The sequence below is a fragment of the Meles meles genome, chromosome 7 (assembly GCF_922984935.1).
Source record: "Meles meles chromosome 7, mMelMel3.1 paternal haplotype, whole genome shotgun sequence".
Classification (NCBI taxonomy): domain Eukaryota; kingdom Metazoa; phylum Chordata; class Mammalia; order Carnivora; family Mustelidae; genus Meles; species Meles meles.
In genome coordinates, this window is record NC_060072.1 from 85106092 (window position 1) to 85127730 (window position 21639).

General features: G+C 41.8%; 1 pseudogene; it reads left to right on the forward strand.

The window, feature by feature from the left end:
- The first annotated feature begins 2879 nt into the window (after window positions 1–2879).
- LOC123946386 lies at window positions 2880–7166 on the forward strand (annotated as a pseudogene).
- Window positions 7167–21639: the final 14473 nt, after the last annotated feature.

Consider the following 21639-nt stretch of genomic DNA (forward strand, 5'->3'; position numbering starts at 1 on the left):
TTTTCTGAGGAGCCGCTCTGGTTGTCATAGCAACAGCAGCAATTTGCGGTCCTTCCTTCCAGCTTCCTACCTGCCAGTGAGGAGGAAGTGAAAGCCACAACCTGTTAACCCAGCAGGGCATCCTCCTGGCACCTCTGGAGAGTGCAATCGGGGAAAGACTTGGACATGGCAGCCTATGCCCAACCGCCCAACCAGCAAGGGTGCCAAAGGAGACAAGCTAAGTGGGGGGTGGGGGGGGGAGTCCAGGGAGGAGGAGCGGGACCACACTGCTGCCAGGAGGTGAAGGCTAACGCGTGGGCGCCAGTGACACAGGAACAGGGCGTAAGCTGCCACAGTTGGCAAATAATCACAGCTGGGGCAACAGTTCTTGGAACTGATTACCCAGAGATCCTCTGACTTAATTGATTTTATACGACCTCCTGACTGCAAAATTGGGAGCCTCAAACAATAAAGGCAATTTTCAAAGGACAGCTGCTTGCTCAAATGGACACCCCACAAAGAATTGTTTACTGGAGCTTCTAATGACTTGTTCTTCTCAACTAAGCCAGAAAATGTTTTTCTAAACAAGAAATGGGGAAAATGCCAGCTCTATGAATAGGAGATTGTGCATGAGGGTGTTGCTACAGTGTGTAATTAGTAGTCTTCCTAATCAAATCAGCAGCTTTAGTATAAGATTTGTCCATTTCTCCAGCAGAAATATGATTTGAAAATGCTAACAAAAGTCATCTTTTTAGGATCTTCTTTCTTTCTGCCCATTCTAAGCCTTGACCATAACTCAAGTCACAGTTTTTTTGCAAGGTATAAGGAAAAAGGAGACTTGGAGGTAATCATAAAATTACATTTGATACATTTATTAATCAGTTTAATTCATGTATTGCTGTGTCACCAATAACCCAAAATGAAGACATAAGGAAACTGTGAATTCAAAAAAAAAAAATTGGAGCTTATAAAGATTTTCTTTTAGAAGGAATTTTCTTTTCTATCAACACCAAAGGGAAAACTTATCCAAACAATTCCTAGAGTTGATCACGGTTCATTGAGGAACAAAACAGCAGAAACATATAATTTCATGGCAACTCCCACCAAGTACAACCTCTCATTACCAGCAACAAGCCAAATAATTTACTTAGCAACCCTGCTGCTGGCATTTAGCCTTTGTCTTTCTCACATCTGGTGCTCTAAGTATGATGCATTTAATAAACATGTTGATAAGCTGATAATTTATTCCTGGCACTATTTTTGCTTCTTTTTACACCAAACTTCATTCATGGGGTGGAAACATATTGACTGTCTCATTGCTAAGTGACCTTTCTTACTATGCTGTTAAGAGATTTTACAAAGCATGCAAACGAGCCTTGTCTTAGAAATGAAGCCTAGTATCAGCCATAGGCTGACATTTTGTACCACAGCCAGAAGGAAAGCAGTCAGCCAAGGTGCAGTGGGAGGGAGAGCCACCTCCAGACATTCCCTGAAGGCATCTCAGACTCACAACAACACGGGAAACGGATGGATTCCGTGACCTCCAGATGACAACGCACTGTTTTATTTTGCCACTACATGTTAAAGATGGAAAATCAAGTAGAGCTAATTTGATTTAGTTTATGAAATTTTTATGTAAAAAACAGGCAGATGGAGATGTCAGATCGCTACAGAACCACCAAAGATTGTTTGATATGTCTTCTAAAACAGAGATTCATTCCACAAAATCTAAACGGAACTTCTTGGCGTAAGGATATCACCAGGCATCCACGTGGCCGCCACTGACTCTGAGGGGACAGACTGCACGAGTGGTCACTCTCAGAGGACAAGAGCTCAGCTCCTCCAGAGGCAGGCAGGTGGATCAATTCAGAAGTATGATATGACAGACAAACATCCAGACCACAAATAAGCAGCAGCCTGATTCTACTCCTAGCTCTGCCATCAACAAAGGGTCACATACCCTCAATCTCTGAGTCTCTAGCTCAGTTAGCTATTGCCACACAGCAAACCACCCCAGAACTTAGTAGCTAAAAACAACACCCACTTAGGATTTCGCACAAATCTAAGGCTGATCTGGGAGAGGCTCGACTGAGCTCAGCTGGGGTCCACTGGCAGCTCATTTGGGGCTGGCAGTTCTAAGATGGCTTCAGCTGTGATAAATTGGTTCCATTTCAGGAAGTTTATCTCCACCTCCAGCAAGCTTGCCCAGGATTGTTCTTATGGTGGTGGGGGGAATGAGGGAGAAACAGGGGAAGAGGGGAGGGAAGAACGGGAGAGGAGGGAAGGGCAAGGAATAGAGGGAATAAAAGAGTGAGGAAAGGAGGGAGGGAGAGAGAGAAAGAGAGGGAGACAGAGAGAGAGAAGATGGTCTCTTGAGAGAACTGGCCATCTAACACTTCTACAACATTCTTTTGGTGTACCCTTTCCGCAAGTTTGTCTTGAGTAGTAAGTGAGTCTGTCTCTGTGTAGAATTTATACAGTAGTGAAATGTCATGAAGTAGATACAATAAGACATCCAACACGTCCTGTCTTAGTGCTGTCCTCCATAAGATACACAGACTTTATCCTCACGAGAGATGAAGTCAGTAATGACATCTGGGGGCAGGGAACGTCGTGTGAGATATTTTGTGTACTTCCGCCCCGTTCCACAAAGCTTTGCGGTGGTTTGGTACACGAATGCATCCACATAAATGCCAGCATACCATAAATACAAACAATGAATAAGAACTGAGAAAAATACAACTGAAGGTAGGAAATCAAGACCCAGGGTTAGGAGTGGTAAGGGACACGAGCTCAAATGCGCAAGCCGTCAGGACAATACCGCGACTATCTTTGAGTCTTATATTTGATTCTGTATTTCCCAGAAGTTAAAAAAAAAAAAAAAATGTCCTTCCTCAGGTATGGTCTACAAGTTGATCTGTGAAGGCACAAACCCGGCCATCACACTCACCCTCTCCGCCCTCTGGGCACTGACTCGGAGAAACCCGTCAGCAGTTGGATCTCGCCGGGCCGCATGGAATGCTGGGTAATACAGGGAGGCGGGGCAAGGAGCACTCTGGGCTCTAAGGTGCGAGGTGCAGATCATGGTCAGAAGAACGTGGGTTTGTGAAACCAGAGGCAGGGAAGTGAGACGGATTTTTCCATTCCTGACAGCGACATAATGTTTCCTTTTAAAATAAATTCAGCTTTTAGGGGCGCCTGGGTGGCTCAGTGGGTTAAAGCCTCTTCCTTCGGCTCAGGTCATGATCCCAGAGTCCTGGGATCGAGCCCCACATCCGGCTCTCTGCTCCGCAGGGAGCCTGCTTCCTCTTCTCTCTCTGCCTGCCTCTCTGCCTAGTTGTGATTTCTCTCTGTCAAATAAATAAAATATTTTTTAAAAAAGTAAAATAAATTCAGCTTTTAAAAATAAGTCAAAAAATAAATAAAAAAAATTTTTAAAAGTCAATATCTATATCAATAATAAGAGTACAGACGATGTATTTTTAAGACAAACTTGTAAAGTTATGACATAAGCACCTGGCATCTGAGAAGCAGCTTTCTGGGATGTCCATTTATAAGCATCAATGGTTCCCAGTGAACTTTCCAGGGTGAGTTAGTAGCAAATATCTTTCTGCCTGGAGTCTGTGCACTGTCGGGGTCCTGAAGACGGGATGCACTTATATCTACATTTACATGTAAGCATATGAAATGGGCTGAGTTTTACTACTATTTATTTTTTTAAGGAGATTTTATTTTTATTTTAAAGATTTTATTTATTTACTTGAGAGAAATGGAGATAGTGAGAGAGGGGACAGGTGGGGAGGAGAGGAAAACAGCCTCCCCGCTGAGCAAAGACCCCCCACCCCCCACACACACACCCACGTGGGACTTGATCCCAAGACTGGGATCATGACTCCAGCCAAAGGCAGAGGCTTAATTGACTAAGCCACCCAGGTGCCTGCATTACTATTTAAATATTCTCTTTTTTGTTTGTTTTATTTTTTAAATGCCAAGCCCAGTAGCTTCCGGACTTATCTTTTTGTTTTGTTTTATTTAAAGATTTTTATTTATTTATTTGAGAGAGAAAGAGCAGCAGAGAGAATGAAAAGGAAGAGGGCCAGAGGGAGAAGCAGGCTCCCCACTGAGCAGGGAGCCCAATGTGGGACTCCATCCTGAGACTCCAGGATCATGACCTGAGCTGAAGGTAGTTGCTTAACCAACTGAGCCATCCTGGTGCCCTGTTTTGTTTTCTTGTTTTAAAGATTTTATTTACTTATTTGAGAGAGAGAGAGCAACAAGCACCTCACCTGCTTGGTCAGCTTGCCAGGTGTGACCTGCCTGGGGCACCCCCTGTGGTTCTCTAGGTATCTGGGGGGGAGGGGGAGTGGCAGTTCCCTAAGCAAGGAGCTGACACTTTTTTTTGTTGTTGCTGTTCACTTGCATCCGATGGCCCCATGCTGGAGTTTAGATGTTGTCTCCGTGGATGTAATGCATGGAGCATCTGGTTTCAACTAAACTACCTTTCACAAAATGGAGAGAACTGAAGACAAATCCCCCAGATAATAAGCATAAGTAAACAAAAAAGAAGTGGCACAGCCTGCATAGCTCTGATTCTTCAGACAGGAAAGCTTTTTATCAGCTACATTATGAGGTAAAGCAAGGTTCTGATCTAGCCAACCAAAAGTCAGCCTCTAAACTGAAACTTAATAGAAAGACTACCTAAAATATGGATTTACCTCCCCTCTTGTTAATTATGAACCTTGCCTTGAGTTTGTGTTGTGCCTGTTGTATTAGCTTTGGGGAGCATGAAGCCATCAGGATTCGCAAGGCATTTTTAAAAGGAAACAGCTTAAAGAGACATCATCATAATTGAATGATATTGTTCTAGCAATTAATAATATAAGAAAAAAGTCACTAATTTTTATCTGTATGTCATCCTTTTAAAATTGCCATTTTATTCATGCTTTCTAATACAGATAACGTATTGATGTCCTGGCATGGGTATATAATTTATAAATAAGTCCATATGGATTGGGAGAATATGCAGAAATATTTTTTCATTCATGAGGGATGTAATTAAAACAGTTGGGATACTGCTGCTTTAATTTAAAAATTACTGGCTGAATGGAATTATTAAACTTAGAATCACTACATTTGGAGAACAGCCATGTAATATTTATTTTAATATTAACAGAGTTGACTGAAGACTAGTCTTGCCTGGCGTGGACACGGGAACGGGTGGGCAGCTGCATCCTCCATATCCACATCAGCCACCGGCTGCCCACTGCCCCCCGCCCCACCGCCACTGCTCACTGGCTGCCCCCGACCCCCACCAGCCTGCAAAGAGCTGCCACCTCCACCACCACCCTTTCTGCCTTTCCGCCTTTTCCATCACCCTTTCCAGAGTTCAAAATGAAGCTGTTCTCATTTCTGGAAGGAACCTTGCAGCAGATCAAGCAGGAAGTGCAGCGGAATGTGGAAAATTGGGTGGCACTGGGTCACAGGCTGCCAAGTTTGTTGGGAGTGTGGTTCTGGTTAGTGAGCACCCTGCAAGACACTCCTCCAGCCTCAACAAAACCAGGGCAGCTGCAGATATGGGAATCACTGCACCATGGTGAAACCGACTTCAGTTTCAGAGGAAGAACTGTTGAACTGAATCCATAAACTAAATAATGATAACATAGGTGGTAGCCTCCTTGTTCAGCTGTCTCTTCCAGACCACACTGATGAGGGAGAGATCTGTAATACTGTTTCTCCAGACAAGGATGTTGATGGCTTTCATGTCATTCATGTAAGGCAAATGTGTTTGGACCAGTATTCCATGTTACCGATGACCTCATGGAGTGCTGGAATTAATTATCGGAAATAATTAAGCAAACTGGCATTCCAACCGCAGGGAAGAATGTTATTGTGGCTAGAAGATCAAAAATGTTGGAATGCCCATTGCAATACTACTACACACAGATGGGGCACATGAATGACATAAAGGCAATGAGATTATAATATCTCATCCATATATTCCCAAACATACAGTTCTGGCAGATGTTGTGGTCTCTAATACAGGAAGTCCAAATCTGATTACAACAGATATAATTAAGGAGGAAGCAGCACAACATTACTTGGCATCAGGGAAATACCAATAGGAACCACAATGAGATACCACTTCACAACCATCACAATAGCTAAAATTAACAAGTCAGGAAACAACAAATGTTGGCAAGGATGCAGAGAAAGGGGAACCCTCTTACACTGTTGGTGGGAATGACATACTCTGGAAAACAGTATGGAGATTTCCCAAAAAGTTGAAAATACAGCTACCCTACCACCCAACAATTGCACTACTGGGTATTTACTCCAAAGATACAAATGCATTGATCCAAAGGGGCACCTGCCCCTCAATGTTTATAGCAACAATGTCCACAATAGCCAAACTATGGAAAGGACCCAGATGTCTATCGACAGATGAATAGATAAAAATGTGAGATGTGTGTGTGTGTGTGTGTGTGTGTGTGTGTGTGTGTGTGTGTAAAATGGAATATTAGCCAGCCAACAAAAAATGAAATCTTGCCATTTGCGATGACATGGCTGGAACTAGTGGATATTACGCAAAGCGAAATAAGTCAATCAGAGAAACACAATTGACATATGATTTCACTCATATGTGGAAATAAAAAAAAAAACAGGAACATAGGGGAAAGGAGGGAAAAAATAAAACAAGATGAAATCAGAGAGGGAGACAAACCATAAGAGACTCTTAATCATAGGAAACAAACTGAGGGTTGCTGAGGTTGGGGGGGAGGTGACGGGGTAACTGGATGATGGGCATTAAGGAGGGTATGTGATGTAATGAGCACTGGGTGTTATATAAGACTAATGAATCACTGACCTCTATTTCTGAAATTAATAATACATTATATGTTAACTGGATTTAAATAAAATAAAATTTTTTAAAAAGGAGGGAGCAGTAATCACCAATATGGGAATAAATAGACTTCAAGATCCCATACTTGTTAACCCCACATTGATTGGATTTGTGGATTTTGAAGGGGTCAGAAAGAAAGTCAGTGACATCACTCCAGTCCCAGGGGTGTTGGTCCCATGACAGTAGCAATCTTAATGAAGAATATCATTATCATTGCAAAAAGGTGCTGAGGCTTGAAGAGCAGGAAGTATTGAACCCCAAGGAGCTTGGAGTAGCAACTAATTAACTGTTGTGTTTTCTATCGTGAATACTACTCCAAGCTAGTTCAAGAGATAAAACAAGCCAATAGAAAAGCAATATTTTTCATTTATTTTACTGAAATTGTTTTAAATGATTTAAAATGGCTGTGTTTGTTGAAAGCTTAAACAGGTGGATGTCTGTGCATAGTTCTGCAGTACCTCACCACAGAGCATGCCAATATCATTCTGGGTCATGTGATCCAGACAAGAGAAGCCATTCACCTACTGATTAACATGGCAAACATTGTCACATTGAGAATGGATGCTTAACTTTGTCAAGCCACTTCAGTTAAAATTAGCCTTTTCTAGGATTGCATTTCCCAACTTGTATTCCAATAAAAGTTGATACTTTAGGTTCCAAAACTTTTGAGTTCAACTGGTCAAACCAAAGGAAAAATGTTCCTAGAGAAAAGGGAATGATCAAAAGGAAAAAATGTTAATTGAGTAAAAAAAAATTATTCTAATTTACATACATATTTTATGTAAAAACTACACTTTAATGGTGCCCTAAGCTGTCGTCTTTGGCTTAGTCATTGAAAAAACGTTTAGGGTTGCTCCACGTGGGGTTAATTCTCTTTTTATGTGTTACATTTATGAGGTTTCCCATTTTTTTTCCAGGATTGAAAGGCTTATTTTATGTTATAGATTATTGTTGTGCATTTTAATATTTGGCTTTTCCTATATCCTTGAACTTCATTGTCACATCTTTGTACTGTTGGGGGTGTCCATGTGGTTTCTTTGGTATATCTTGAAACCTCTTTCTGAAAAACAAAACTTGGGTCTGATCATCATTAGAGCACCTGGCATAAGTGTGCAACTGACTTTTCCACTGAAGACTTGTCAGCAGCTGTCTGCTTTTCTCTGATGTACCCGTGAGGTTTTTCCTGAAGGGTTTTTGAGAACTTGAGTTAATATTGAATTTAATCAGACTTACTGATTTAAAGGGTTTTTGTTTGCTTCATTTTTTTTTAATAAAATACTTCTGAGTGGTGTGGGAAAAAAAAAAAAAAAGACTAGTCTTGGGGTGCCTGGGTGGCTCAGTTGGTTAAGCCTCTGCCTTCAGCTCGGGTCATGATCCCAGTGTCCTGGGATCAAGCCCCCGCATCGGGCTCTCTGCTCAGCAGGGAGCCTGCTTCCCCCTCTCTCTCTGCCTGCTTCTCTGCCTACTTGTGATATATCTCTCTCTGTCAAATAAATAAATAAAATCTTAAAAAAAAGACTAGTCTCACTGTTAGTGGTGTGATCACAGGATGCCTCACCCACACAGGCCACATCCAATGTGTGACATTAATATTTGTGTGCAGGAAGAAACTCACTCAGCTATTTCCCATGACCAGCAAATAGGCATCCACATTTACTAAAGTAGTTTCAGTTCATTAATATGGAAATAACACAAAAGGGTTTGCAGAACCCAACCCTGCTTTGTGCAACTGGACACTATTTGTTGAATCATCAAAAGATAAGCCAGAAACAACCTAAGTGTCTGTCCATTAATGAACGGTAAAGAGGATGTGACTTATATGTATTTGTATATGCATCATTCACCCATGAGAAAGGAAATTCTGCTAATTGCAACAACATGGATGGACCTTGAGGGTATTATGCTCAGTGACATAAGTCAGATAAAGGAAGGCAAATATTGTATTATCTCACTTACACATGCAACTTTAAAAGCTGAACTCTTAAATTAAAACAGCAAGTAGAGGGGCGCCTGGGTGGCTCAGTGGTTAAGCCTCTGCCTTCGGCTCAGGTCATGATCTCAGGGTCCTGGGATCGAGCCCCGCATCGGGCTCTCTGCTCAGCAGGGAGCCTGCTTCCTTCCCCTCTCTCTGCCTGCCTCTCTGCCTACTTGTGATCTCTCTCTGTCAAATAAATAAATCTTTAAAAAAAAAAAAAAAAAAACAGCAAGTAGAGTGGTGGTTACCGGGGACTGGAGGTGGGAGAACAGGAGCAATGTTGTTTAATGGTACAGGCTTCCAACTAATGGATAACTAAGTCCTGGAGATTTCATGCACAGTATAGTAATTATAGACAACACTCCTGTATTATGAACATCAAGCTTGCTAAGACCCAAATCTTAATTTTTTCCACCACAAAAAAAAAAAGAAAGAAAGAAAGAAATAGAAATTACACGATGTGATGGAGGAGCAAAGTGTCACTACAGTAATAATCGTGACTTAAGCAGATATAAACAGCTGTGAATCCATACAGAACTCATTCAATCTGAGCCAAAGCTGGCTACTGTCATAGAGCCACATATCGAGGAAAGGTCAGTAAAAGTTTTGAACAAGGTGCAGGAGACAGCATGACCATGAATGGACAATCCAAGGAAAATTTTGCTTCTCATACAAAATGTCAGCCTGGAAACTCAGACGGCAGGATAGAGAGAAGAGAGCTATGACAATGAAGTGAATGAAATACCTACTGTGCACGAGATGGTTGTTTTAAAAATGGGGGTCCCATGCTCTTTGAGTCTAATCAGATAGAACCGTGTCTATTGCCATGAATATTTGTGCCCCCAAAATCCGTATGTTGAATCCTAACCCCAAAGGTTATGTATGATGTTAGGAGATGGGGTCTTTGGAAGGGGATTAGGTCATGAGGAATCTGTCTTATAGAATCAGAGCCTTCTAGAAAAGGCTGCGCAGAAGTCCCTATCCCCTTCCACCATGTGAGGACACAAAGAGAAGTAGTGCCTATGGACCAGGAAAAGGGCCCTCTCCAGAACACAACCATGTTGGCACCTTGATCTTGGACATTCCAGCATTCAGAACTGTGAGAAATAAATTTCCATTGTGTATAAGCCATCCAGGCAATAGTATTATGTTATAGCAACTGGAATGAGCTAAGACATCAATGAAGTTCACTTAAGTTATTTTTTTAAAAAGATTTTATTTATTTATTTGACAGAGATCACAAGCAGGCAGACAGGCAGGCAGAGAGAGAGAGAGAGAAGCAGGCTCCCTGCTGAGCAGAGAGCCCGACGTGGGGCTTGATCCCAGGACCCTGAGATCATGACCCAAGCCAAAGGCAGAGGCTTAACCCCCTGAGCCACCCAGGTGCCCCAAAGTTCACTTTAGTTATGAGGTTGATAAGGATTGGTACTTACCAATATGAAAAATAGACTAGCACCAGTGGTAAAGGTGTTCATCCGCCATCTTATTTAAGCATATTACAAGGAATGTTACAAGACCTCAGCTGAAAAGAGCATGGGAGTCTATCACATTTGAATCACTTTCCCAAGGGCCTTAAGAAATAGGTCCTTTGAGGTGCCTGGGTGGCTCAGTCATTTAAGCATCAGACTCTTGATCTCAGTTCAGGTCTTAATCTCAGGGTCATGAGTTCAAGCCCCACATTGAGCTCCATGCTGAGCATGGAGCCTACTTTAAAAAAAAAAAAAAAAAAAAGGAAAAAAATAGTCCCTTAGAGAAGAGCAACCTACAATAAAATCAGTGAAAGAAGGTCTGTAACCTTGAAGACATGTAACTCAAAAGGGGGAAATGATGAAAGGAAGGAAACTCTCTTGGCTTGCAAGCATAGGTCATAGCCCACACAGAACAGAAAAACCAAAGTCAGAGAGTAAAAAGTTATATAGCAGTTTTCCAGGGTCTACCAAAGAAAGGAGTTTCTGACATTTCCTTATTCTTTAGACCAATGTAACATAAATACAGATGAATCATAAATGAGAAGGGTCTTTGCAGAATAACCAGCTGTCTCTGCTCTGTCCTCATGCCTCAGTCAGTCTCCTGAGGAGTTTTTGGGCTCCTGCACAGATGTGTATACTAGGAAGAGGATTCCTTTCCCCAGTGGCAGGACCTGAAACTAGGCTAGGTGTGGCTCACTGCAAACAAATAAGCAGGATGGGGTGCCTGGGTGGCTCAGTCAGTTAAGCGTCTGCCTGTAGCATAGGTCATGATCCCAGTGTCCTGGGACTGACTCCTGCATCAGGCTCTCTGCTCAACGGAGAATCTGCTTATCCCTCCCTCTGCTCCTGCTTGTGCACTTGCTCTCACTCTCTCAAATCAATAAATAAAATCTTAAAAAAAAAAAAAAATTAAGGCAGAACAACACCTGTGAATTTAGTCCTTGTGACTCCCTCCAAATCTGATTTTCCACATGTGTACAACTAGGCTACATAGCCAGCAAATGGAGGCTCCAAATCATCAAAAGCTCATGTCCCTCAAAATGATCTGCCTGCCTTATCTATTTCATCATTCATTAATGTATTCAAATATTTACTGAGTACACACTGTGTGCCAGGCAGTGTTCTGGATGCTGGAGTGAACAAGAGATAAAATCTAGGCAGACAAAAAATACAATAAATAGGTGAATTACAGAGTTAGATAGTAATAAGTACTAAGTATGGCAGAGGAGGCAAACCTAAAAGAGGGAAAGAGTTCCATTGCTGGGTTGGTGGCGGTAGGGGTGGGGGGGGTGTCATTTTAGATAAAGTGGCCCAGGGATGTTTTCAATGAGAAGGCCACATTTGAGCAAATTCTGGAAGGAGATGAGAAGGAACAATGTGATATTGAGGGAAAGAACATTCCCAGAAAAGACAACAGCCAGTGCAAAGGCCCTGGAGTAGGAGCGTGCTTGACATGTTTCAGGAAGAACTCAAGAGGAATGAGCAAAGAAGAGTGTAGATGAGGCAGGGAAGGTAATAAAGCTATAAGGGAGTGGGGTGGGAAGGGAGCAGACTGTGTTGGACCTTGGGGGGTGGGGCAGGAGGCTTCGTTATCCCTTTAGTTTTTTGTTTTTTTTTTTTACTCAGGGTCCATCAGAAATCCCTGGAGAGAGTTAATCCCCACAGTAACCCTATAAAATTGGAGTGATTACAGGTGAGGAATTGAAGGCTCACAAAGCTGAGGTGCTTGCTCATCAAGGTCACACTGTGAGGAAGGACCCACGGGCTCTGACTTCAGAGTCTAAACCCCTAGGCCTCAGGTCACAGGGCCTCAGTTTGGTTTTAACACCCACACAAACGACTCCAGCAGGAGCCTAGCAGGCTGCTCTGGCCTAGCAGGCTGCCCTGGCTGGCACCCCAGGCGGGGGCGGGGGGGGGGGGTAGGTAGAATCTGGGGAAGTCTGGAGCTGAGGGCTCAATGACTGGGTGCACTTGTCACAAGGAAAAGCAGCAAGATGGCAAAGGTGTTCGGTTCTTCTCTTCCAAAGAAGATCCAAAGAGAGGAGGTTCCCACTGAGGAGAAGCTGGAGGGGAATCAGGAAGAAGAGGCTGGGCTAGATGAAAGGGGGCAGTCCTAAATGCCAGGCTAAGGGACCTGGGCTTCATCCTCCAAGCCAGTGGCTTTCAAACTTGGTTTATTTGTGCTGCCTTTTAGCAGTGGGACTCGCTGCAATAATATATTCCATGGGAAGTCTGATAAACCAAGCAGGTGAGGAGAAGCAGAGAGCCTGAATTCCTGCAGATGTGGCCCCTCATTCCCCCTGGAGAGTGGCTGGGGGTGGGGCAGGCACGGTAAAGCCCTGGGGAGGGGCGGGCAGGAGGGGGAGGATGGGGGGAGGGAAGCACTGGGGAGACAAAGGGAGATTACTGTGAGCTGAGTTTTTGTCTTCCTTCCTGTCTTTCCTTCCTACTTTTTCTTTCTTTCCTTCCTTCCTTCTTAATAACTTAGGCAAAAAGCTTGAATACAGCACACTAGCCTTTCTGATACCCACTGAAATATGCAAATCACTGCCCCAGGCACACAGCATTCAAAAGGAAGTTCTCCCCTCCCCCTCTTCCTCCTCTTCTTCCTCTTCTCTTCCTCTTTCTCCGTGTTCATCTTGTCTTTTTCTTTCTTTCCTTTTTTCAGTGTTAACAAAGCATCAGATACTAACAAAAGAACACACTGTCTTTTCAAGCATCAGCGTCTGGGGCACCTCGGAGTGGAAGCCACGTGTGATGCTCATTGAAGCCTCGGGTCTAATACAGAACCAGCCATAGAACACGTACTCAATAAATGTCTGTTGAATTATGAATGACATAAGGGATAATATGTAGAGTTTTTAAAGTTTATTAATTTCAGACACTAACTTCCTCTACTCTTATAATAAAAGAAAAGAAAAGAAAAAAAAAAGAAAAGAAAAGAAAAAAGAAAGAGTTAGTAGCAGCATTTTTCAGATATACAGTTGCTGATGACTGATCTTGACATTTCTTGGTCTGAGCTTCTAATAACCAGCACTGCCTGGCTTCTACAGACTAATGGCTTTTTGTATTCTTAATAATGAGCCTCCAGCTCTGCAAAACTCTTGAGTCACTACAGGAGCACAAATTATGTTGTATTTTAGAGCTACGTGTTGCCTGTGCCCAGCATATGCTGATAGTGACTTTAATGCCTCACTGGAAATATCGAACCAAAAACTGAACGATGGTCAGAGGTGGGTAGAAGAAACTCTTAAACTACGAGGGGAGGGAAGAGGCAGGTTGGATGGTGTTGGGCTCTGCTAATAGAATGTGCCATGGTCATGATTTGCAATTTTAAAAAATTGGCAATAGAATACAGCAAAGTTTATACCAATAGGAAACTGGTTAAATAAATTCTGTTCTACCTACTGGAATGCCACACAAGGAAGGGAGATAGCCTTATTATATACTGACATGGGAAGAAACCCATGATCATTTTCTTGAAATAGATTATAAAATACATCATAATAATTTTTTTAATTTGCTATGGAAATGCAAATAACAGAAGATTATGTATATGTAAAAAGTTTAATTTTAATTTATAAAAGTAAATTTTGTGTGTTTGGGGGAAGAAGGAAGAGTTCTAAATGTGCACAGAAAAATCCGGTGGCTATAGACCAGGCTATTGGTGGTGAGCTCTGGAAAGTGAGACCAGAAGGGGCCAGGAAGAGGTAGGCTTTCACCTGTACATACTCTATACATATTCATCTTGTTTGAATTTTTACAGGTATGTAGCATTATAAATATATACATAATCAGTCACCTGTAAGTAGGGACCACTCAGGTGCAGCAACTTCCCATTAACCAACATATGAATTTCCTATTTCTTACAAGGGCGAGCTCAGCCCAGTCAGAGTCAGGAGACCCCATCCATTCTGCCTCTGACCCAACCAGCTGTGTGTCCTTAGACAAGTCACTTCACCTTTTGGATCTCTATCAAGAGGATGGAAATAAATTTCTTCTACCCTTCTTCCCAGGCTCAGAATTCCTAAACAGGAAAGAAACTTTACCTAAGCATCCATTTAAAAACACGATTCAGCCACACCTACCTAAATATATTACCTTCATAAATCAAACAGTTCAAAACTTTGAAGAAAAACGATTCAGTGGGAACTTTTTTTTCATCCATTGGACTTTTACCCCCCGCCCCGTGATGACTTTTCAACAAACAACCATACTCATTTGCCCACACAATAACTTTTCTCCATTCTCTGATGTTGTACATAGTTCGCCCAAAGTTACCAAGGGTTGAAAATTTTTTTCCCACAGCCTCCTTCTCCATGCATATTTATAACTCCTGTCTTCTTCTGAAAAAAAAAAAAAAAATGGAGTTATAAAAGAGTTTGCTGTGGGGATATCTAACCAGCCATTAGGCCAAGCAAACTTCATGACAAAGCAAGAGAGATAAAATGATTTATTTTGAGCCTAAGTATCAGAATGGATAATCTATCAACACCATGAGATTCCATATAAACCCAAGAAACCAGGAAATTGGTTATATTTCAGTAATGTTTTAATAATAAATACATTTTTAGTTCAAGCCAGTCCAACAGATTGTGTTTATCAGTCAGATGGAGCATAACTAATAAATAAGCCTACTTAAATGCCTTCTTAAATGATTTGACGACTACATGAAGAAACATGGCCCGGAGCATAAATACGTTGAATTGTCAACAGGGACATTAATGAAGGATTTCCATGAATCTCCATAAAGGTCTGTGGCTCTTGGACAGTCAGACCCAGGCTGTATAGCCACACCCAGCCTTGACCACCTTGCTCGAGGGAAGCTCTGTGTACATGACCCCACTAGGAAAACCCAGTCAGGACTTGTGTTCCATGATCCCTGGCTGTTCTGGGCTTTGGAGTAGGAGAAGTAAAGTTCAAATCCATCCCCACCTTCCAGTAGAGCAACCCACATACACTTCCTGAACTTCAGTTCTCTCATCTGTAAAGTGGGGATAATTCAAACATAACAACACAGGAAGGTGGTCACCCACCATGAGAGAATACAGGCAAATTGACTTACCCTTGGTGCGCTGGCCAGAGTAAGCACTCTATAAATATTATTTTCCTTCCATCCAAGCAAAGATTCTGTTTCCAAAGCCACCGGATACCAGGGTGCATTTAGGGTGCGTATTACGCCCTTGGTCTGATGATTTTGCTGAGGCAAAAATGGACTACCGTGTATTCCAAAGTTGCTCGAGCTCCCTGTCTACTTTCTCCTTTATAAGATTGGAATAATGTCTCCTTGCCAGCCTACTGCATCGGGATGTCATGAAGACTGAGATCTTCTATTTCTCTAAGTAATGAAGTGTTCCTACAAGTGTAAGCAGTAACATCATCATGACCATCCCTTCAGATGAAATTGCAGGTACTGTTTCGAATTCTAAGGAGAGAAAGAACCTTGTAGAATACATAAACTCTCTCCTGGATTTTGCCATTGGGAAGGAGCGCAGCCTGATTTCCCCTAGTCCTTGGGCACCCATCCTGCATGCAAATGAGCACCATGAAGAGAAATAAAATGTAGACAGGACAGAACTTGAGACTAGAACCCAATGGCTTTCTGACAGAATAGGCGGTTTAAGACTTTCAGGAAGAGAGATCCACGCTCCTTCTTCTGTGCGGAGCCACCCTTCCCAGCACCCCAGAGCCAGGAAGCTCACTCCCCAACCCCAGAGCCTATTGCTGACATTTTGTTTCAATTTGACTGTTTTTATCTGATGTCCAGCCCAAGACTGACAACATGATACACTTTTATTTTTCCTCCAGAAAGCAAACAAATATAAGGCTTTGGGCAAGGGGGGAGAAAAGGCCAAATGTGGCTATTATTCCTCATTAAAACTTAAAGTGTCAGGCTCTAAACCCCAAGGAAGCCGCCAAGAGGCAATAGCTGGGAGACATTTATTGACTAGAGGAAGGCAGTGATAGATAATGAGAGAAGGAAAATCCAATTGTGTTTTCCCCATCTCTCACTGATGTTTTCTAGGACTCGCAGTGGGAAGCCTGGACCGTAGCAGGAGTTCCCATCACATACTGAAAATGACATTTGTCATCCTGGAACCCCAGCTGCTCCTTCCAAATCATCTCCCCCTCCTTCAGACCAGGAGAGGTGAGATGGGGGTCCTAGGAGCACAGTGAAGCCTGCCACACAGGCAACTGGGCCTCATGCCCCAGACTTTGCGAAATATTCCTGACTCACCACTCATGAAAGCAAAAACTCATTATCTCATTTAATCCTCACTGCAGCCCATGGGGAGGTCCTCTTTTCGTTTTCATTTTTTTAACATGAGGAAATTCAGGTTTAGAGAGATTAAGTAATTGGAGAGAGATTAAAACTATTAACTGAGGACTCAGGAGGCAATCACGCAGCCTCTCTGAGGGGCTGGGAGTAGAAAGGACAAACCGCGCCCTTTTCAAAATGCTTATGCTTCCTCCATTTTCTAGTTGCTCATGAATAACGGGGGAGGGAGGGCAGTTGGGAACGCTGAGAATACGGGAGACAGCAGGAGTGCCTGGGGCACACAGGAGGGGCACGGTGACCCTCAGTAAGCACGAAGTCAATGGCAGGTGTCACCACGAATCCTCACGGCATCCCTGTGGGGAATCTGCCTCCATTTACCCAGGAGAGTACTGAGGCTTCCCCACATAAAGATGGGCCCATGGCCATCCAGGTGGAAGATGGAGTTGCTGGAAGGGGTGCCCAGTTCCCACGCAGTCTAGAACCCTTCCCGCCACCTCAGCCTCCCCACAAACTCTTCCAGCATTCCGGGGGTACGCCCTGTGCTGCACTATGTGCTTAGAATTTTATTCAGTGCACACAACAGCCTGAGGAGGATGGTATCTCATTGTGTATCTAACATTACCTAGGAGGCGAGCTTTAAAACTTCCAGACAAAATGCACTTATCTCTACTTTTCTTTCGATCCTTGTTGTTAAAACAAGACAGCATTCTGAGAACTGTCAGGCAGGGAACACATCACCTATTTTTACAATATTTCAGGCCTGGAACTGAAAGACTTAACTTAGAAGAGAAAAAAAAAAAAAAACAAATAAAAGGGGGAGAAGATTAAAGTTCTCTGAATGTTTTTTATGGGTTTTTTGGTTTTTGGTTTTTGTTTTTTTAAAGGAGAGAAGCTTCTTTCTCATCTGATTCCGGCAGCCCAGGAAACGAGCGATGCCTCAGGGCATCCTTTGACAGCGTTCCAACATAATGACTCTGCAGACCATCAAGACCCTAATTCTACTCATTTGAAGCTGGCACTGAGGTTATTTTAAATAACATTTTAATTTCTTCATCCCAAACCCACAGAATTATGCGTTTGCATCTGAAGATCCTTTATGACATTATGTTCTCAGAATTAGCTGTGAATCAGGAATGAGTCTGCCCCAGAGCTGCTCCATTTACCTGAAACGATAAAGTGAAAATCGCATGCGTAATAATGCATGTCTGACTTGTACTGTTTCATAAAACTTTGAGAGGAAATCTTTTGAACCAGAGGAAAAATGTAAAACCTCACTTTTGAGGGGCTGAGTTCTACTCAGAATATTAAGGGCAGGGTTCTGAACTTACGATAGTCCTCTAAAACCTACTCCTCTGGGGAGGAAGAAGATTGTGACTTGGGGGCTGGGGGACATGGAGGAGTCCTCACCGACTGAGAGGCTTCTGGGTCCTGTATGCATCAGGGGTGGTTACTGTCCAACAAGTCATTATGCTGTCTGTCTGTTTTCTGTGTTTTTTGTTATATTTAATAATTCTTTAAAGTTTGCTTGTTTGTGTTAAAGAGTCCTACTATGGAGAAGGCAAGATGCTAAGTTCATGGGTTTGAGGTCCCTTGTATCTGTTCACTGCGGATTCTTTAGGACCTAGAAAAGTACTTGCCCCTCAGTAGGGACTTGACCAATATTCATTGAAGAAGATTACACAGATGAAAAGGACATTTGTTCATCTAGCCCCTCACTGAGATAGCACACTTGATAAAATAAGATACCAACTGAGGCTTAGGCTCATTCAGTAGGTCTGGGTTGGGGACTGGGAATCAGAATTATTTTTAACTTTCTAATTATGAATATTTTCAAACATATAGAAAAATAGAGTATAATGACACCCATATACCTATTATCTAGATTAACAGTGGCTCACATTTTTATCATACTTGCCTCACAAATTTTTTACTAAAGGTTTTTAAAGAAATTACATGGACATCACAAAAATAATATTTTCCTTGTTAAAATCAATACCACTATACTGCTTTGAAAAATCATGATAATTCTTTATTATTATTTTCTAATACCTAATCCATATTCAAATTTCACCAATTGCTCCAAAAATATATGTTTCTCTCAGTTTATCCTACCAAGATCCAATCACATAATGTTTGGTTGTTATATTTCTTTAGTCATCTATAACCTAAAACAATCCTCCCTCTGCCCCATTCTTTGGCATGACTTGGGGGGACCAGGCCAGGCATCCCTCGCATCCCTCAGAATGGCCCACTTTCTGTATTTGTAGTGTCATGTGGTTTATTCCACTCATTCATGCATTCCCTATAAACTAGAGTTTGGAGCTAGAGGCTGGATTACATCCAGGTTAAACATTTTAAGCAAGATGTCATTATTTATGCTGTATGACATTGCAACACACTGTGACGTGTATCATATCTAATTGAACCATTATTGGTGAACCAGAATAGCTTCCTCCCTCCACTGTAAATTTCCATTTTCTTTTTAAACCATCAGATCATCTGTGGAGCAATACTTTGACTGCACTACAGTACCCAATTCTCCATCAGTATATCACCTAATGGCTTTATCATGCACGGATGATTCTTGTCTTAATCAATTCCTTCATTAGGGGTTGAAAATGGTGATTTTTTTTCTATTTCTATCATTCATTCTATATTTATTAGTTGATGACCTTTATGATAGGGAGAGAGGAAGAGCAAGAGATTTGTCTCACCAACTGCTCCTTCTGGAAAGGCAAAGTAAATAATTATTTATCTTGAATTATCACTTTTCAGATTAAGGATTAGGTGAAAAATGGTGTTTTGTTTGTTTTGTTTTGTCTTTGGTTTTCCCTTTTTTGAGTATCACTTTATAAACCTACAGATTTGTATAGTCAGCATGTTTCATCCCATTTCATTCATTCTTTTTGAAGCTCAAATTTATCCACCTTTGTCCTATAAGACTGCTTTTTAAATTGGCTCTTTTTCTAGCCCAGCAAGGTATCCCAGGCTCATTCCTTCACCCAGACCCCAAATCAGCCATTTTCCTAAGGATTCCTAGAAACCAAAATCTGCTTGCTAAGGGTACTCACTGTCCCTGGATCGTCAGTGCTTCTAAGCCGCCTCAATGGATAAAGGTAGGAGGAAATAAACATGTGTATATTTTTAAATCATATGTTCATATGGAAATTTCCAATTCAAATTAAACAATACAGAGCTTCTATTTTAAGCAAATGAGAGATGCGAGATTGATTGCAAAAAGGTGGATTGGGCAAATAAGTGAATCTATTAAGGAAAATGGGAGTCAGATGATTCTGTGTCAGAGAAAGAAGTAACAAATCATAGAAAGGGAGAAAATTAGAATGAATGCTGTGATATGAAATAGGAACTGGAGCTATTAAGCTGACCTCAGTTTTCAAAATATATTCATAGATATAGAAATAAATATAGATGTAAATTTATACACACACACATATATATATATTCATCTGTCCACTGATATGGCCGGAGAGGAGATGCCACAATAATAACAAGCACAGCTAGCACATAAATCTTAGTTTCTAAACATCATTCTCCAGTAAAAGGAATCCAGTATCCTTGGAGAAGTGACTGCTTCCAGGGCTGGGGCAGGGAAAGTCTGTTTGAACATCTTGTGCCGGAAAGCAAGAAAGTACTCCAAAAATAATGAAACCATCTCAGAAGGACACAGACACCATCTTGAAGAGGCTCTTACTATTCAAATCTGGCAAAGTTTGAGCCTCAAAATAATGCTAGTAAAAAACTGTAATCCATGAATAGAATAGGAAACCATGATATGAATTAATTAATCCAAAGTTTGTTGAGGAACAGGATATTTACACACTCTCAAAGTCCCTTCCCGCCACCTACTTATTTTTTTTTTAATATTTTATTTATTTGACAGAGAGAAATCACAACTAAGCAGAGAGGCAGGCAGAGAGAGAAGGGGAAGCAGGCTCCCTACGGAGCAGAGATCCCGATGTGGGGCTTGATCCCAGGACCCTGGGATCATGACCTGAGCCGAAGGCAGAGGCTTTAACCCACTGAGCCACCCAGGCGCCCCCCCCCCCCCGCGCCACCTACTTATTAATCACCAAGGGAAAGAGAGTAACTATCAAGTGATCAGAGTCAACATCATCAGTGATGGGACAACTTGAAATTTTGAAATGAGAACACACATCATTTTTGTGATGTTTCTCCCAAAATGCACAGCCTTGAATCTAATCAGGAGGAAATATCAGACAACCCAAATCAAGGGATAGTCTTCAACATAATGGATCAGCCATATTCAAAACCTTCAGAAGGTCATGGAGTAAAGACTAAGGAACTGGGATACCTGGATGTCTCAGTGGGTTAAACATCTGCTTTCAGCTCAAGTCATGATCCCAGGGTCCCAGGACTGAACCCCATGTTAGGCTTCTGTTTCTCCCTCTGCCTGCTGCCCCCCACTTATACTCTCTCTCTCTCTGACAAATAAATTAAAAAAAAAAATCTTTTAAAAAAAAAGTTTAGAACGCTTCTAGACTTTAGGAGACTTAATAACCTGACACTAAATGTAGCGGTGATTCTCAGCAAGGATTCTTTTGCTCTAAAGTACACTCAGAGACTGAAACTTGGATGGGGTCTAGACTTACAATGTTATCCAGACTTACAATGTTTCCATGTTAATGTACTGATTTGATGAATGTAACATGTTTCAAGGAAATGCACACTAAATTTTGGGGGGTGAAGGAAGCATCATTTCAGCAATTTACTCTCTATGATTCTGAAAAAAATTATTTGCACCAGACTTGCAATTTTTCTTAACTTTGAGATTATTTAAAATTTTAGATAGGTTACCATTTTTATTAGTTTCTGATTTAACCTTCCAGTGGTTTGAGGGGATCAAAATTAAGAAAAGAAATACATAAATTCTTATGTCCTCCCTTCTTGAGCAAAAATAGTATCTCACACACTATTCCTCATTCTGGTTTTTGTTTTGTTTTGCTTTGTTTTTTACACTTAACAGAGTATTCTAGTAGCACTTCACATCAGTACA